The sequence below is a fragment of the Nomascus leucogenys genome, chromosome 22a, assembly GCF_006542625.1.
Source record: "Nomascus leucogenys isolate Asia chromosome 22a, Asia_NLE_v1, whole genome shotgun sequence".
NCBI lineage: Eukaryota > Metazoa > Chordata > Mammalia > Primates > Hylobatidae > Nomascus > Nomascus leucogenys.
This window is the reverse complement of record NC_044402.1, coordinates 29587148-29604887: the sequence shown is the minus strand read 5'-3', so window position 1 is coordinate 29604887 and position 17740 is coordinate 29587148. Positions and strand designations below refer to the sequence as shown.

Sequence of the window (17740 nt, the reverse complement as noted above, 5' to 3'; positions counted from 1 at the left end):
CATCTCTTTTTGTCCTCTTAACCAGTGATAATGAAGAACTCCAACCCCCATACTCCATTTTGCTATGCCCATTCATTCATTTATATGTATATGTATATATATTCACTTACATATATATATATGTTGTTGTTTTTTTAAATTTTTTGTAGAGACAAAATCTCACTGTGTTGCCCAGGCCGGTCTCAAACTCCTGGCCTTAAGTGATCCTCCTACCTCGGGCTCCCAAAGTGTTAGGATTACAGGCGTGAGCCATCACACCTGGCGCATTTATATTTTTTTATATACATATTTATAAGTAGAATTTTATTCATTCACTTATTTATCCTATATTTAATATACACTTTCTGATACAAAATGAACAAGAAAACTTCGTATTCTAATTGGGGAACCACACACCTAGACTAAAAATTATAATTCTGAAGTAGTATCTGAGATCAGGAACCCAGAAGGATCACCTCACCCTGCCTAGGAGTTAGGGAAGGCTTTCTAAAAGAGGCAGCTCTTGAAGTGGGTTGACATGAACGAGTAGGAATTTGCTAATGAGCAAGGAGGGCAAAAAGCCATTTCTGGCGGCCTGCAAAGCCTGTTCTAAGGCATGCCATTGCACAGGGGCTGGGGGTTTTTAGGGCACGGTAAAACCATTTAATGTATTGGGAACATAGGCCTGGCATTCCAAGTGGAGAAAGAAGTTTGTTTTCCATGTTGTAGGGAGCCCACAAAGATTTTAAAGCAAAGAATGACGTTGCCGACTTTGTTTTCTAGAAAGTGAATCTGGCAGCTACACTGGAGGATAGAGTGGGAGAGCTTGTTGGCAGGGAGATCGCTGGGAGGCGGTTGGAGCAGTCCTTCTGAGAGGTGATGAAGGCATCAACCAGGGCAGCGTTCCCAAGTTTCAGGCATTTCCCCATCATTTTAACAGTTTTACATTTTTACAGTTACAATACATACCACTCACATTATTAACTTTTCTCTTTAAATCAACTTTCCTTTTATACTTAAATGCATTTATTTTTAAAAAATGTTTTCAATGAAATGATCATTTGTGGCATTTATATTTTTCTTAGTATACGTAACATACATAACTGGCTTTTTTTTTTTTTTTCTTTTTTTTTTTTGAGACGGAGTCTCGCTGTGTCGCCCAAGCTGGAGTGCAGTGGCGTGATCTCGGCTGACCACAAGCCCCACCTCCTGGGTTCATGCCATTCTTCTGCCTCAGCCTCCTGAGTAGCTGGGACTACAGGCCCCTGCCACCACGCCCAGCTAATTTTTTTTTTTTTTTGTATTTTTAGTAGAGACGGGGTTTCACCATGTTCGCCAGGACGGTCTCGATCTCCTGACCTCATGATCCTCCCACCTCAGCCTCCCAAAGTGTTGGGACTACAGGCATGAGCCACTGTGCGTGGCCATAACTGGCTATTTTTAAAAAGGTTCATCTATTTACCTTTTCCAGGCATCTCACCAGTGGCGTATGTGCCTTACTTTGGGAAACAATAAACAAAAACCTGGCGGAGGGATCTAAAGAGGAGAGGTCAGTGACAAGAGACCTGTTTGAGGGCAGGCAGATAGGATGTGGTAACAGATTGGCTGTTGGAAGTGGGAGAGAAGGAGAGTCTGGAGTTGAGCCCACTTGTAGCTGAAAAGACTGAATGGATAATGACGTTTTTGAGACTGAGAATTTAAGAGTCTTAGCAGTTGGTGAACAAGAAAGGATAATTATTTCAATTTGGGACATGCTGAATTTGAGTTGCCTTCAGGATTTTCAAAGAGGTCTGCCAAGTTGAAAATGTGGTATGGAGCTTAAGAGAGAAAGTTGGAAACTAGTGATAACAGATGTGGGGGTCATCGGCATATATTCTAGGGTCTCTATGAAGAACTTATAGCATGAACTCCCGATTCCTTTTTTGACACATAGACCCTTCATGATCTCCAAGTGCAAACACATTTTCAGTAGAGAAGCAGTATGATTGGATTTGCATCTTAGAAAGAACACTTTGGCAACAATTGGATGGGGATGGATCCAGGTTTTGTGAGTCCTGAAGCTTATGCAATTTGGAGGCCTTCTTTAAGAAAAACAATTCAAAATTATAGATTCAAAATCAGGTATAAAAGCAAATACTTATAATTGAAAAAAAATCATAGCCGAGTTACTGGAGTCTTTGATGTTCAGATGCCTTTCTTCAGAGACCTTGTTAGGCAATTTACCAGAAATACTTACATAGAAATGCCTCTTGATTGGAACCTAGCTTCCCCTCACTATCTAGAATTCTCTGTAACTTCCAGGGGCCCATGCGGGCATGCGATGTAGATTTGAGGTAGGTGAGACTGGAAGCAGGGAGACCAGGTAGGACCCTGCTGAGGGAAGGCAGAGCATGAGTTTGTTAAGCCTTAATTCGCATGGTTGTGCAAGTTTCTCCAACACCCCTGAGAAGGCTGGATCTTGACACAGTGGAAGCAGGTAGTTGGCTTGATCCAGGCTTTAGGGGGTGTCTTGGTCTGTTTTATGCTGCTCTAACAGAATGCCACAGAGTGGGTAATTTATGAACAACAGATATTTATTTTCTCGCACTTCTGAAAGCTGGGAAGTCCAAGATCAATGTGCTGGCATCTGGTGAGGGCCTTTGTGCTGAGTAATCCCATGGCAGAAGGTGGAAGGGCAAGAGGGCATATGAGAGGGAGAGTCAAAAGGGGACTGAACTTGTCCTTCTATAAGGGACCCACTCTAGTGATAATGGCATTAATCCATTCATGAGGGCAGAAGCTGTCATGGCTTAACCACCTCTTAAAAATCCCACATCTTGGCCGGACATGGTGGCTCACGCCTTTTATCCCAGCACTTTGGGAGGCCAAGGTGGGCGGATCACCTGAGGTCAGGAGTTCGAGACCAGCCTGACCAACATGGTGAAACCCCATCTCTACTAAAAATATGAAATTAGCTGGGCGTGGTGGTGCAGGCCTGTAATCCCAGCTACTCAGGAGGCTGAGACAGGAGAATTGCTTGAACCTGGGAGGCGGAGGTTACAGTGAGCCAAGATGGCACCATTGCACTCCAGCTTGGGCAACAAGGGCGAAACTCTGTCTCAAAAAATAAAATAAATAATAATCTCACATCTTAATACTGTTACAATGGCAATTAAATTTCAACCCAAGTTTTGGAGGGGACATTCCAGCCATAGCAAGGGGAAGTGTGGTAAAAAGATAAGGGGGGTGGCATGATGTCATTGACCTTCGGAATGAGCTAGGTTGATAGGGAAAGAAGTGACACCAAGAAGGAAGTTGTTAGATAAGGAGGGAAGGAGGGGACTGGATATTTCAGAGATGGAGCAGTTGCAGTTATGACTGGAGTTTCAAAAAGTAGCAACAAGGCCATTGGCATTTAAAGGGTCTGGGAACCACAAGGCTAAACATTAGAACTGTTCATGTGAACACTGACTTTGCTTAGAATAATGAGAATAGTTGTGGAGAGGGAGCCAAATGCCCAAATATTTGGTCAGTGTGTGCTCAGGGCATTGTTAGTGACAGGAATGAAGGAGAGAGGTGGTATAGCTGAATGGTATGAGTTTTGAAAGAAGTGTTTCATAATAATTTGGAAGAGTAATGGTTTAGAGGAACTTCGGGGAGTGAAACAGGAGTATTGTCTTGGGACTTGGGTTTGCAGGGTTTTAAAGAATGAGCAGACTCTACTTGAAAGAGCTGCGAGAGCAACGAAGTCCATGGGGGAAGCCAGGATTTAGGAGAGGCAAGGAGATGGAGAGAGTGTGCTGTGAATATAGAATATCTAATCTGCTTAGAAACTATAAGGTTGTGATCAGAAAGCTTCATTGAAATCATTAGCTAGGCTAGATTTCTTTTTATTTTGTGACATGTCAATAATTACTGAAAAGGAGCAGAATGATAGTAAAATATTCTTTAAATAATGATACTTTACAGGAAAAGGGTACTGACTAATGTTGAATGTCATTGGTGATAGACTGAAACATTTCTGGTCACATGCCTTTACTCAGTATAATAGAGAGTTATGTCACTGTGTTTAGCCCATTGCTTTTATGTTCCATTTTAATTCCTCCATTGGCTTTTAGGTATAGTTTTTTATACTTTTTTTTGGTGATTGCTCTAGGATTTAAAATATGCATCCTTATCACTGGTTACATAGAGTTAATATTATACCGTGGCCGGGTTTGGTGGCTCTCTCCTGTAATCCCAGCACTTTGGGAGGCCGAGGCGGGTAGATCAAGAGGTCAGGAGTTCAGGACCAGCCTGGCCAACATAGTGAAACCCCGTCTCTACTAAAAATACAAAAATTAGTTGGGCATGGTGACATATGCCTGTAATCCCAGCTACTTGGGAGGCTGAGGCAGGAGAATTGCTTGAACTGAGACCCAGGAGGCAGAGGTTACAGTGAGCCAAGATCGTGCCACTGCACTCCAGCCTGGGCTACAGAGCGAGACTCTGTTTCAAAAAAAAAAAAAAAATTATACCACTTCATATAAAATGTGAGACCCTTGCAGCCATGAAGTCCATTTGTCCCCCCAGTCCTTTGTGGTATTAATAGCATATATTTTAAAACTATTTATATTAAGAACTCTGCAATACAGTTTGTCGGGTTTTTGTTTTGTTTTGTTTTTGAGATAGTGTCTCACTCTGTTGCCCAGGCTGGAGTGCAGTGGCGTGATCTTGGCTCACTGCAACCTCTGCCTCCCAGTTCAAGCAATTCTCCTGCCTCAGCCTCCCAGTAGCAGGGATTAGAGGCACCCGCCACCCACCCGGCTAATTTTCACATTTTTAGTAGGGACAGGATTTCACCATGTTGGCCAGGCTGGTCTCAAACTCCTGACCTCAAGTGATCCACCTGCCTTGGCCTCCCAAAGTGCTGGGATTACAGGCGTGAGCCACCACCCCCAGCCCAGTTTGTCATTTTACTTTAAACAGTTGTCACTGAGAGATATTCTGCCTTTTTTGTTGTTCTTCGTTTCTTCCAATAGATCCAAGTTTCCATCTGGGGGTGTCATTTCTCTTTAGCCTGAAGAACTTCCCTTAGCATTTCTGGTAGTACAGATTTGCCAAGAACAACTTCTCTATTTAGTTTATCTGAAATGTGAAAATGTTTTCATTTCATCCTCATTTTGAAGGATATTTTTTATTGATGTGGAATTCCAGATTGAGAGTTTTTTTTTCTTTCAGCACCTTAAAAATTGCATACCTTTGTCCTCTGGCCATTTTTCCCCTGATTGTTCTGTATGTAAGTCTTTTCTCCTCCCTCTGGCTGCTTTAAAGATTTTGTCTTTATCTTTGCTTTTTAGCACTTTGACTATGATGTGGGTGTGTGTCATTTTCTTTGATTTTTTTCTGTTTAGGATTTGCTAAGGTTTGCAGATCTCACAGTTGATATTTGTCACCCCAAACTTGGAAAGTCTTAGGTGATTACTTCTTCAAATATCTATACTGCCCTATTTTCTCTCTCTTTGTGCCTGGGACTCTAGTTGCATAAATGTTAGACTGCTTGATATTGTTCCATAAGTTTGTTCTATGTTTTTTGTTCTGAAGCCTTATTAATTTTTTTTCCCATCTTTTGTCCTTTTGTCCTTCAGATTGGGTATTTTCTATTGGTCTGTCTTTAAGTTCACTGATGATTTTTACTGTTGTGTTCAAACTGCTGTTAAGCCCAACTGATTTTTTTCATTTTAGGTATTTTACTTTTAAATTAGAAATTTCCATTTATTTTTCCCCATCTGTTTTTTCCTACATAGCTTCTGTTTCTCTCCTAGATTTCCCATCTGTTCATTCATTATGGCCATTTTTTTCCCATAAGTCCTTGAATGTATAGCTGCTTATAAACTCCTTATATAGCTCCTTTAAAGTTCTTGTCTGTTAATTCTAACATCTGGGTTATCTTGGGGTCAGTTTTTACTGTCTACTTTTTCTTCTGACTGTGGGTCACATTTTCCCACTTCTTCATATGTCTAGTAATTTTTGTTTGTACATAAGACATTGTAGATGAAAAATTACAGTAACTCTGGAATTACCTTCCTCTGAAAAGTGTTTATTTTTGTTTTAGTAGGCAGTTAAACTATTTGTGGATCACCTTAAACTTGTGGGAACTTGGTTTTGGATTGTGTTAGGTTGGGTCTATTTTGGTTTTGCCCTTGGTCCTAGAACAAATCCCATAGTCCTGGGACATGGTCTTTACTCCTAAGATGGCCCTTCTGGGATTTTGGTGAAAGACCCAATGTTTGTACCAAGCACCTCTAACTTTGTGGAACTCAAGCTCCAAACTCTGCCTCCCTTGCAATGAAATTTCATCTCTGCTCAGCTTTTTATTATCCTTTCAGCAGTTGCTTTTCACTGGGTTTCTTGGAGTCTCCTTTATGCATGTACAATTCAGGTATTGACTAAGAATTTTAGAGAAATTTGTGTACTTATTTGGGGGCTCCCTTCTTCTCAGGATTTTCCCCTATTTCTAGCCACTCTAGCAGCCCCAAGCTTTGTTCTTAAAGCCAATAAAGTTGCAGCTTTCTGCTGGAGTTCCAGCTACCCAATTGCTGTGCAGACTGAGTGCATTTACACTCAGAGAATCTATTTGAGCATGGATGTTTACCATTCCAGTTCTTTTCTTTCAAGGATAAAATCTCCTTCAGTTTCTGCCTGCTTTTGTTTCCTCTCCAGTATCTTCTAATAGTGGTTTTATATGTTTTATCCAAAGTTATAATTATCTGTGTGACAATTAGTTGAATACATACTACTTTCCCATTATGTGCCAATTGCTTTTGGACTGTTTCAACATACGCTTTTTTTTTTCAGGTGATATTATTGGTGAGAAAAGAATGAGAGCGATTGTTGCAGAGACAGATTGTGTCCATTTTCCCTTGGGACTAGTGACAGGGACGTTCTGATAAATTAGCTATCGAGACAGAAAGTGTTCTGACATTAGTGGTGCAACTTGGAAGTAATGACCAGAAACATGGGTATGAAAGAGGCCCAGCGACCAGAGCTAAGTCGCCAGAATACAAGTGTTCATCCATGCAGATGCTGTGCTGAGCACGAGGAAAGGTTAATCTAAAAAGGCCTCTAGAGTTAGAGAGGTTGGCAGGGTGCTGTTTCAAGGGCGGGAGTGGGGAGGGTCTTTCGGTGCAGCCTCAAGCTGAGTAGTAAAATTTATGGATTAAGTGACTGTTCCTAGGTCCTGCCTTTCATGTTAGGCCATTGTCAGTTGGGGTGGTAGAGGAGCTGGCCTTCAGCCTTGCTCATTTGAGAAAGGGTGGGAAAAGAACCTGAGAAATTAACCTGGGGCTTAGACTGATAAGCTGAAACAGAGACTGTAGCATGTTTTAACACTGGTGTATGCATAAGGAAGTTTTTACTGATAAGAGAAATCCAAGAACAATGTAGTAAGTTTTTTGTAAGCTAAATTTATTCCATTTAAAGGACCATTTCTTATCCTGGTTTGTGCCCTTTCTAATTTGGGGAGACTAGAAAGGTCCATTCTTTAATGAAATGATGGAGAGAAGAAATGGTTAAAAAAAATGTTCTTAACAAAATTAAAAGCTGTTAAGCTGTACTGCCAATCCACACAAACAGAAATTTGCTTTTTGAAATATTAACAGTTTATGAAATCCAGAAGTTTGGGAAACAGTTCTAGAAGTTTAAAAAATATTTTTTAGGATTACTGGGGACACTTTATTTATTTTTTTTTGAGACAGAGTCTCCCTCTGTTGCCTAGGCTGGAGTGCAATGGTGGGATCATGGCTCACTGGAGCCTTGATCTCCTAGGTTCAAGCAATCCTCCTAGAGCAGCCTCCTGAGTAGCTGGGACTAAAGACATGTGCCACCATGCCTGGCTAATTTTTTCTATTTTTTGTAGAGATGGGGTCTCACTTTGTTGCCCAGGCTGGTCTTGAACTCCTGAGCTCAAGCAATCCTCCTGCTCTGGCCTTCCAAAATGTTGGGATTACAGGTGTGAGCCACTGTGCCTGTGCTGGGGCCACTTTTCAAATGGTATATAGTAGGGATAGTGAAATGTGTACTAATTTGCTAGCCATGACCTTGCTCTGTACTTATAGTGTCTTCTCCTTGGGCTCCCACAACTAAGGCAAGATTAAGAACTGCAGTGTGAAACCTGCAGTGTCCCTGGTCTCACCACTGTGTGACACAGAGTGGGGAATGAAGCCGGGCATTTCTCTCTAGGTCTCACATGATGGGGGCTGCCAGCCCATGGGTTAATGCTTCTCTCACTTCTTTTCCATTATCACCCTTGAGGAGTCTTGTGAGAGATCAGGTTTCCTAAAGCATCAAGGTTACAGCTTGCTTCTACTGCTCTCAGCTTGCTCCAAGTCATTCCATCCTGGCTTTGGTTGAGGTAGCAAGTCTAGACTGTGCTTATACAAAGTCACTAAGTCATGTGCCAGGAGGGGTTGCTTCTTAAGAGTGTTGGGAGTTTACACCTTCAATATTATGCACATTTCTGGCTACACACATGCTGGGTTGATTTTAATAAACGGAAAGGAGTTGAGAATGACAGAAATGTATAGGTTTTGCTTTATGATGAATGTTGAAAAGAATGTTTATGTTGGCTGAATGGCAGAAAGTATGGGGAAATGGGGCTTGTCTTTATAAGTGTCTGTAAGGTATATAGATCCAAGAAGAGGAAGAAGGGCGAGCTGATTTAGGATGACCCAAAAGGATGTAATTGAGATTAAGAAGATGCCATCGAAGGTGGGAAAGTCCAGGGTGAATTTGAAGAATGGTTTTCAGGGCTGAAATCTGTTCTCTTTGGATCAGCCTCTTCAACAAATTACTGGCAGCCCTATCTCATGAGTCACTTAAATTGGGCAATTTGATGACTCTGTATTGAGCTGTGGGATATGGCTCTTTTTATTATAGGTTATGTGTGAATATTTGGGAAGTGCGACACCAGTAGAGCATTTGCCAAACACTGTGGCTGTCCTGAGCATCACATTGTGTCTCAGTGAGCTACAGAACTGTGGTTTCCTCTTCTTGATTTGGGCAGCTTTCAAGGATATCTCTCTCTTCAGGGAAGCTGGAATAGATAATTGGATCCCTAGAATGAAATATGTGCAAGGCCTCCCCCAAGTAAAAGGCCCTATAACACCTGGCCACCAGAAACTTCCATTGCCTCAACCCTAAGCATTAAGGATTTCTCTTCTGAAGTCTGCATTTTATTACTATTATTATTATTTCTGAAAATAATATAATAGCCACTGTTATCACTATTTATTAGGAGTCTACTCTATGCCAGGGATTTTCTCCAGTGTCTACAGTAGACCTGCAAGGGACTCATGATCATTCTCATTTTACACATGAGGAAAAGGAGGCTCAGTGGAGATATGATGAGCCCAAGCCTGCCCAGCTAGAAAGAGACATTTCTAGAATTTGAACCCAGGACTGTCCCTCCTTCCTGCTCCCTCTTCCTTTCCTCCCTCTTCCTTTCCTGCCTCTCCCCACCTTTAAATAGCTTTATCCCTTTGCTTCCTTGTGGCAAAATCACATGTCCTCCTTGATTCAGTCCCTCCTTCTTCAAAGCTACTCCACTGTTGGTATGAGGAAAATATCTTGTAGCATGCAGTAAAGACACAGCTATTTTCCAAGTGCAAAGATTTATACTGAATGCAGCCTAACACAGCTTGGCACAGTGTTCAAGCTGTTATTAATGTGATTTTGGCATCACTTTTTAATTCTGACTTTGCCCTTAATGCTTCCCTCAATCTAATCCTTGACTGCCTCATTAAAGGGGTAAGGATTAGACCATGCTATATTCTGGACCTCCTATCTTATTGAACATATTTGTATCATTGACAGGTACATCTTACCTTGAGCCCGGGAAATAAATGAAAGAGATGGTCCTTTCAGTTTGCCCTTGTCGGGTCTTATATTTGTATTATCGGTCTGGATTGTTGGGCACTTTGTTTCAGCCCAGATTGGTTGTTTTCTATGGCGGTTCTGTTCTTTCAAGCCCGTTCTAGCTGGCATGCAACTAGCTGCTAGGCAATCATGTATCATCTGCTTCATTGCAAAGCTCAGGTATCAGACACACCTGGGTTTGAATCCTTGCCCTGTTATTTACAAATAGTATGATTTTTAGCTGAGTTAATCTCTAAGCCTAGTTTCCTCATCACTACATAACATCACAGTATGTAGTAATACCCACTTCATCATATCACAAGATTCAGCAAATAATCCTCCTAAAGCTTTCACGTATGGTGAAATAGACATTGGATATTATTATTTTATCATTAGCTTTGAATTCGTTAATATATTATTTCTAATTACCTAGCTTGGCTTATTCACCAACAGTCAAGTCCTTATGCTTACATATTCTCATTTCTCTCTGTAGCTTGTGTTCTCTCTATTTTTGTCTCTGTCTCCTTCATTTCAGCTTAAATGGATAAGTGTTTGGTGTTGCCATTTATATCTGTTTTGCTTAGGTACCTTCCTCCTAGGTACCTTCTTCCTAGGTACCTGAATTCAATTTGCCGCAATTCATACATCCATAGAATTACAGAATTTTGGAAGTGGGAGGAATCACTTCTACCATGAAGAAAAACCCAGGGTCATGGACCTAGTCTGTGGCAGAGCAAGGACTAGAAGCCAGAAGCCAGATTAGTTGGTGTCTAATCTAGTGGTTTTTTTTTTTTTTTTTTTTTTTTTTTTGGAGACAGAGTCTTGCTGTGTCACCCAGGCTGGAGTGCAGTGGTGCAATCTCAGCTCACTGCAACCTATGCCTCCTGGGTACCAGCGATTCTCATGCCTCAGCCTCTGGAGTGCTGGGACTACAGGTACACGCCACCATGCCTGGCCAATTTTTGTATTTTTAGTAGAGACAGGGTTTCGCTATGTTGGCTAGGCTGGTCTTGAACTCCTGACCTCAGGTGATCCTCCTCGGCCTCCCAAAGGCTGGGATTGCAGGCGTGAGCCACCCTGCCCGGCCTCTAGTGTTCTTCTACCACATTGTTTTCTTCCCCAGTTTCAGGTATACACAATTAAAATATATTCCACAGGAGGCTGGGGTGGGCAGGGAGGCACTTTTATCTAAAAGCACCTTCCTCCGTCACCTCTAGTCATGGCAGGGATCTTGAGACCCTGTGTTTTGGGTGTAGAGTAGTTTTCTGGTCCCCAGTATGTTAGGAATTACCAACCATTAGGTGGAGAATATCCCATTGTTTTTCACTGAGCACATGCATCAAGGAACAACCTCCATGCTGGTACCCTCCTCCATACCATCCCTGCCTTTTTTCTTTTTTGTTAAACCTAAACTTTATGCATCTAGTTTCTTTATTGTTTTAACTTTTCATTAAAATTAGAAACATCCAGAAAAGTAGAAAAAATTAGTACAATGAACAACATATATGCATCAACTAGATTCAACTGTTACTACCATTTTGCTGTATTTGCTTGAATTATAATTTATAAAATATTTAAAAATAGAATATATGTTTTATACATAATTTTTTGCTTAAATTATTTCAAAGCAAATTATAGGCATCATAACATGTTACTTAGATACTTCAGCATATATCTTAAAAAAAAAGATATTTTCCTAGAAAGCCACAAGTCTACACCTAACAGTATGAATAATTTCCTAACACCATCTATTACCCACTCCAAATTTATTTTCCACTGTTGTCTTCAAAGTATTTTTATAGTGCTTTTGTTCACACCAGAATCCAATCAAGAATCACACAATTAGATTTATTTCTTTTAAGTCTCTTTTAATTTAGAATAGTCCCCTAACTCCCTCACTTCTACTTTTTTTTTTTTTTTAAATGACAGAGTCTCACTCTGTTGCCCAGGTTGGAGTGCAGTGGTGTGATCATAGCTCAGTGTAGCCTCAACCTCATAGGCTCAAGCGATCTTCTCACCTTAGCCTCCTGAGTAGCTGGTATTATAGCTGCACACCACCACACCCAGCTAATTATTATTATTGGTAGAGATGGGGGGGGGGGGTCTCACTTTGTTGTCCAGGCTGGTCTTGAACTTCTGGCCTCAAGTGATCCTTCTGCCTCAGCTTCCCAAAGTGTTGGGATTACAGGCATGAGCCACTGCACCTGGCCCACCCCTGTCTTTTTAACGACATTGACACTTTTGAAGAGATCAGGCCAGTTCTTCTACCAGAGTTTCCCACATCCTGGGTTTGTTTGATTCTTCCAAGTGTCATTTTACTTAATACTTTCTCACCTGATTTCCAGTAAGCTGGGAATCAGATTGGAAGGCTTGATTAGATTCCACTTGAATGGTTTAGGCAGGAAGTTTTCCTGAGTGGTGTCATGTGTTTCAAGTAGTAGCACATTATGTCCCACTGTTAATGCTGCTAAGTTTGATCACTGAGTTAGGATAGTGATAGTTATCTCCATTGTTAAGGAATGTTTTTCTCCCCTGCAACTAACATGTAATATATGGGTTGATTCTTTGGCATTGTGAAAATGCCCAGTTGCCCACCAGTCAGTCTTGTACCTAATGGCCTTAGCACTCACTGATGATCAGCTTTCTTTCTTATACATAAAATAGACTTTGCATTTTGATATGTCCATTTCAGCTTGAGAGAACTATGTTTATTCACGGGACTTCAGTTATAAGATTGAGTGATCCATTACCTTCCATGACCTTAAATCTACTATGGAGAAACTCAGTTCTCTGAGGGATTAGTTGTCAGACCCAGGGTTGAGGCAGGAGGAAGAAACTGGGAGAGTTGGAATTGTGTGTGGAGGACAGATTGCAGGAGTAGATGCCAGCCCTGAAGCGTATGCACATACCATATTACTATCAGTCTTTTCACTCGCCAAGCATATAAAGAACAACTTTCTTGGATCTTCTCTAAGATTGCTGGAGAAAGAAAGGGAAGTTTGTTTTTAGTCAGTAATCTAAGATTGAATGTGGGAGCTGCGTTGCCCCTAGAAGCTGGAAGATGGATATGTGTGAAGTTTGCAATTGATCTTGCTTAACTAAATGTCTTTCTGATGGAATTTATGCATGTATTTGGACTGGCTTTTTGAAACAGGTTGCAGTTTGAACTTAGAACTCTTGGCCTGATTCATATTTTGGGGTTAGGGTGGAGTTTCTCCAGGACTTCTGAGAGTGTGTGAGAAGTTTCTAAACTCAGAAGGCTCCTTTTTTGGCACTGCAGCATCTTTTCTGTTTTGGCATCTTAAGAATCTGGGGGAACCATATAAAGATCAGAAACAAGTCTGGCCCTAAAGACTCCCTCTGACATGGTAATTCCAGTTATTGAATCTTAGCCCATTCGGATGAGACCATATAAAGAGGCCATTTCCTGAAATTCCCGCTCTCTGCCTCTCACAGGCTCCTTTTTGTAGAAAGCTGGTATTTCAGGACTGCAACCGCCAGTCACGTGCTTCCAACTCTTTACTCGCAGTCATTCCTGCCCCCTGTTTATTTTTGGAGAGAACACATTTTTGCTGCTTTTCAGGAGCTATGCAGGGTCCTGCCCCCTCCGTCCATCAGGCGGCAGCCCCAGCAGGCTGTGCTCATTTCCCACACTCGGAGACGTGACTCCAGCTTTTAAGAGAGAACACGAGAGATGCACTGCCTAAGGACTACCGTCACTTGTTCCTATTTCTGTCCCTCTTGGTGTTACATATTTTAAGACTCTTTCTTTTTTTAAAACAAGTTTAGGGAATGTTACCTGGCAGTTAAGTCAGCCAAAATTGGAAATCATTTGTCCATATGTTGTCTTGGGGCTGTGCCTCTGAATTTCAGGAGAGTAATTTAAAGAATAAACCAGGACTTTTGAATTCTAGGATCAGGCCTCCTCTTCTTTCTGGCTTTTAAGTTTGTTTGAGCTCTAATCCTTCTCTTCTATGTAGTTTCTTCCTCTTCTCCTTAACACAGGGATAGAAAATGGATTCTTCCAAAATGCCAACTCTTCCCAAGTGCTTGGTCAAGGAGGACTCTTGAGTTGATGGGCTTTAGGAAAAAAATGCCACGGCTGTCTTAGCCTGCCTGAAGATTAAGTTTTTAGCTTCAATGATGGAGCAGGAGTAAATTCTTTTTCCTGTAAATGAGTAGGCCATTAGGTAGAGAACTCAGACTCATAACATTTGAAGAACAAAATAAATCATGCATTTGTGTCTTCCTCTGCTCTGTGGGAAGGACCCCTGGTCCAAATGGAAAGATCTGTGAATAAAGGGCTTTAATTTCTCATCAGTCCAGGCAGGGACTGGAGCTTTGACAGTTGAGCTGGTGAGGGCGTTCACACCCCCGTAGGTTCCCTAGCATCTGATCTGTCACCTCTGGGAAGGGAAGGCCAGCAGTCCTGGCAGCTGGTCATAAAAGGAGCAACAGCAGTGGCTGACCTAGGTGTGTGTCCTGTGTTTCAGATTGCCCTGCGGAGACAGCCGTTTTTTGAAATGGGGGTAACTAGGTGTCTAGGTGTCATGATAACTCTTAGGGAGAGCAGCTAAGTATTCAGGGACTGGACTGCCTATGCAAAAGAAACCAACTAGACCTTTAAAATCATATTGCTGGGGAAAGGAGCAGCACCAAATCCAAAATGGCAGCCAGCAGAAGGCTGATGAAGGAGCTTGAAGAAATCCGCAAATGTGGAATGAAAAACTTCGTAACATCCAGGTTTGAGGAAGCTAATTTCTTGACTTGGCAAGGCTAGTTGTTCCTGACAACCCTCCATATGATAAGGGGGCCTTCAGAATGGAGATCAGATTTCCAGCAGAATACCCATTTAAACCACTGAAGACCACAGTTAAAACAAAACAAAGATTTATCACCCAAACAATGACAAAAAGGAGCAAGTCTGTCTGCAAGTAATTAGTGCTGAAAACTGGAAGCCACCAACCAAAACTGACCAAGTAATCCAGGCTGTCATAGCACTCGTGAACAACCCCCAGCCCGAGCACCCATTTCGGGCTGACCTAGCTGAAGAGTACTCTAAGGACTGTAAAAAATTCTATAAGAATGCTAAAGAGTTTACAAAGAAATATGAGGAAAAGCGACCCATGGACTAAAATCTACTGCAGTTGATTCCAGCAAGTATGAGCAGAGACCCCAAGCAGTGCATTCAGGACTCTGTGGAAAATTGACACGTGCTACCACCTGGCATTCGCTTGTGGCACTTACTAATTTTCCATAGTTTTCTTAGTCCAAAGTAGTCTAGGTAACCTATAAAGAAAGGATTCAAAATTTAAGATGGTCTAAAAAAAAATCATTGTTACAAGCCAGTCATCTGCTTACATTTCAGATTGTTTGTACTTAATTTCAAACTGCCACATTATGATCAAGTTGCATCAGCTTCCACTTAAGGCCTGCATTGTAGAGTAATGAATGCTGAGGGGCTCAAACTCCCAAAGACGTTTCCCGGGGACCCTTAAAATATAATGGTCAAGTAACAAAATTTTGCTGCAGGAGAGTTATGTACCATCCCCAGTATCACTACACCCTTGGATCTGGTTGCTTCTGGAATGCTTTTTTCTTTACATTTCCAATCCAGGACAAGCCCCACTTTGCCCATAAATCTTCCTTGACCTCTCCTTCTCCTCACCACTTCCTGAGTGTGTACAATTCGGTTTAGCTTTTAGACATATATTGTAAGCCTTATGCATGCTTATCAGAGCAGCCTTAATAATGCCCCAATGAAAACCACCAAGATGGCAAGAAAACTGCAAATTTTGGTGGAACTGCCGCATGGCTGAGGGATTCTTCTTCAGCTTCACCTTTGGAGCCTGGATGCAGCCTCTTCCTGGAACAATTCTGTGTCTTCATCACTGACGCCTACTTCTCACTTCCATTGTGCCCTCTTGGGTTTCAGATTAAGCCTGACTTCCAATTACGTGGATTTCGTACAGGCCTGATACACTGAACTCTGCGTCTTCTTGGCCTCATGGAACATTTGGGACAGGGATGACATCTTCTACTTTTTCTATTGCACCCAGTGCACATGGGACCAGTGCCGAGTTGCCCACATAGGTAACAAGGTTGATTTCTGGGGAAGAGCATATAACTTGATAATAGTTATTAATTAAGTCCGTCTCATCCAGACAGGGTGTTTGTGAGTGCCCATAACAAGACTCATAGTAGGGGGTGTTTACAAAAATATTGCTAATCCTTGGACTCAGAGAACTAAATCATGTATGTAAGGACTTTCCCTCAGGAGATAGGCATCTCCCTCTAAATGCCCAAGCCTACTTTGCAGAGAGCTAAGCCTGCCTGTCTCTCCTCCTCTCCCCTTTGCTTCAGTGCTCTCTCCTGAGGTTCGCCAGTGGGAAGCAAGCTAACTACCACAGCTCCTGACTCATTTTGCTCAGGGGATTTCTTTGCAATTTTTACTTTTCTGAGTGATCTCAATGTTTGGGTGGAGGAAATGAAAAGTAGCTTATACAGTTTTTATAATATATCAACTCCTAATGGCTTCAGTTATTAGTGAAAAAAATCCTTTGATTTTAGAAGTAGGTGTTAAACTGTATTGGCTTTGGAGGAGTGACGTTTAGCTGGTGATCACTTTGTTTTGGAGCTGCTGGTACCATTTTATAATGGGAAGAAAATGAGAGGAAATGTGGCTTTGTGTTACCTCTAGGCAGAAAGGATTTTCACTCAATAGCCATGGCTTCCTTGGGTTTGTGGTTAAACAAGATAAAGCTGATCATTTTGGTTTTTAGACTCTTAGGGAACACTATTAACCATTTGATATCCATTAGTAAAGTGACAGCTCAGGCCAGGCTCAAAGGAGCCATTTTAACTGGGGTAAGATGATATCTCAGTGTGGTTTTGGATTTGCATCTCTCTGATGATAAGTGATGTAGAACATTTTTTCATATACTTGGCCATTTGTGTATCATCTTTTGAGATTCTTTTCAGATCCTTTGCCTGCTTTTTAATGGGACTTTTTTGGGTTTTTTGCTATTGAATTGTTTGAGTTTCTTGCATATTCTGGATGCTCGTTTCTTGTTGGATAAATAGTTTGCAGATATCTTCTTCTATAGTTTATCCTTACACTGTGTGAATTGTTTCCTTTGCTGTACAGAATGTTTCTTTTAGTAGTTTTTATAGTGTCAGGTCTTACGTTTAAATCTTTAATCCATTTTGATTTGATTTTTGTATATGGTGAGAGATATGGGGTCTGGTTTCATTCTTCTGTGTATGGAAATCCGGTTTTCCCAGCACCACTTATTGAGACTATTCTTTCCCTAATATGTTCTGGGTGTCTTTTTCAAAAATCGTTTGGCTAGAAATACATGGATTTATTCCTTGGTTTTCTATTCTCTTCCATTGATCTATTTGTTTTTATACCAATATTATGCTGTTTTGGTTACTATAGCTTTGTAGTATTATATATTTTAAAGTCAAATAGTGTGATGCCTCCATCTTTGTTCTTTTTGCCCAATGTTTCATTGATCATTTGTATTTTTTTAAGTCTCTATTTTGTTTAGTTCTGCTCTGATCTTTATTATTTCTTTCCTTCTAGTGGTTTGGGGTTTGGCTGGTTCCTGCATTTCTAGTTCCCTGAGGTGTGTTGTTAGCTTGTTCATTCAGAGTCTTTCCTTTTTTTTTGATGTAGGTATTCATTGCTATACTTCCCTCTTGGCTCTGCTTTTGCTGTATCCCGTAGGTTTTTGTATGTTGTGTTTCTGTTTTCATTTGTTTCAAGAAATTTTTAAATTTTCTTCTTAATTTCTTCATTGATCCAGTGGTTGTTCAGGAGCATGTTGTTTAATTTCTGTGTATTTGTACAGTTTCCATAATTCCTCATTATTGATTTCTAGTT

The 17740-nt window shown here is 41.2% G+C and overlaps 1 protein-coding gene and 1 pseudogene across 2 annotated transcripts in view; both read left to right on the top strand.

Annotated features, from left to right (window-relative positions):
• Nucleotides 1-17740, top strand: part of IFT43 (intraflagellar transport 43) — a 95814-nt gene that overhangs the window by 13371 nt on the left and 64703 nt on the right. The window lies entirely within an intron of this gene.
• LOC100592622 lies at nucleotides 14519-14987 on the top strand (annotated as a pseudogene).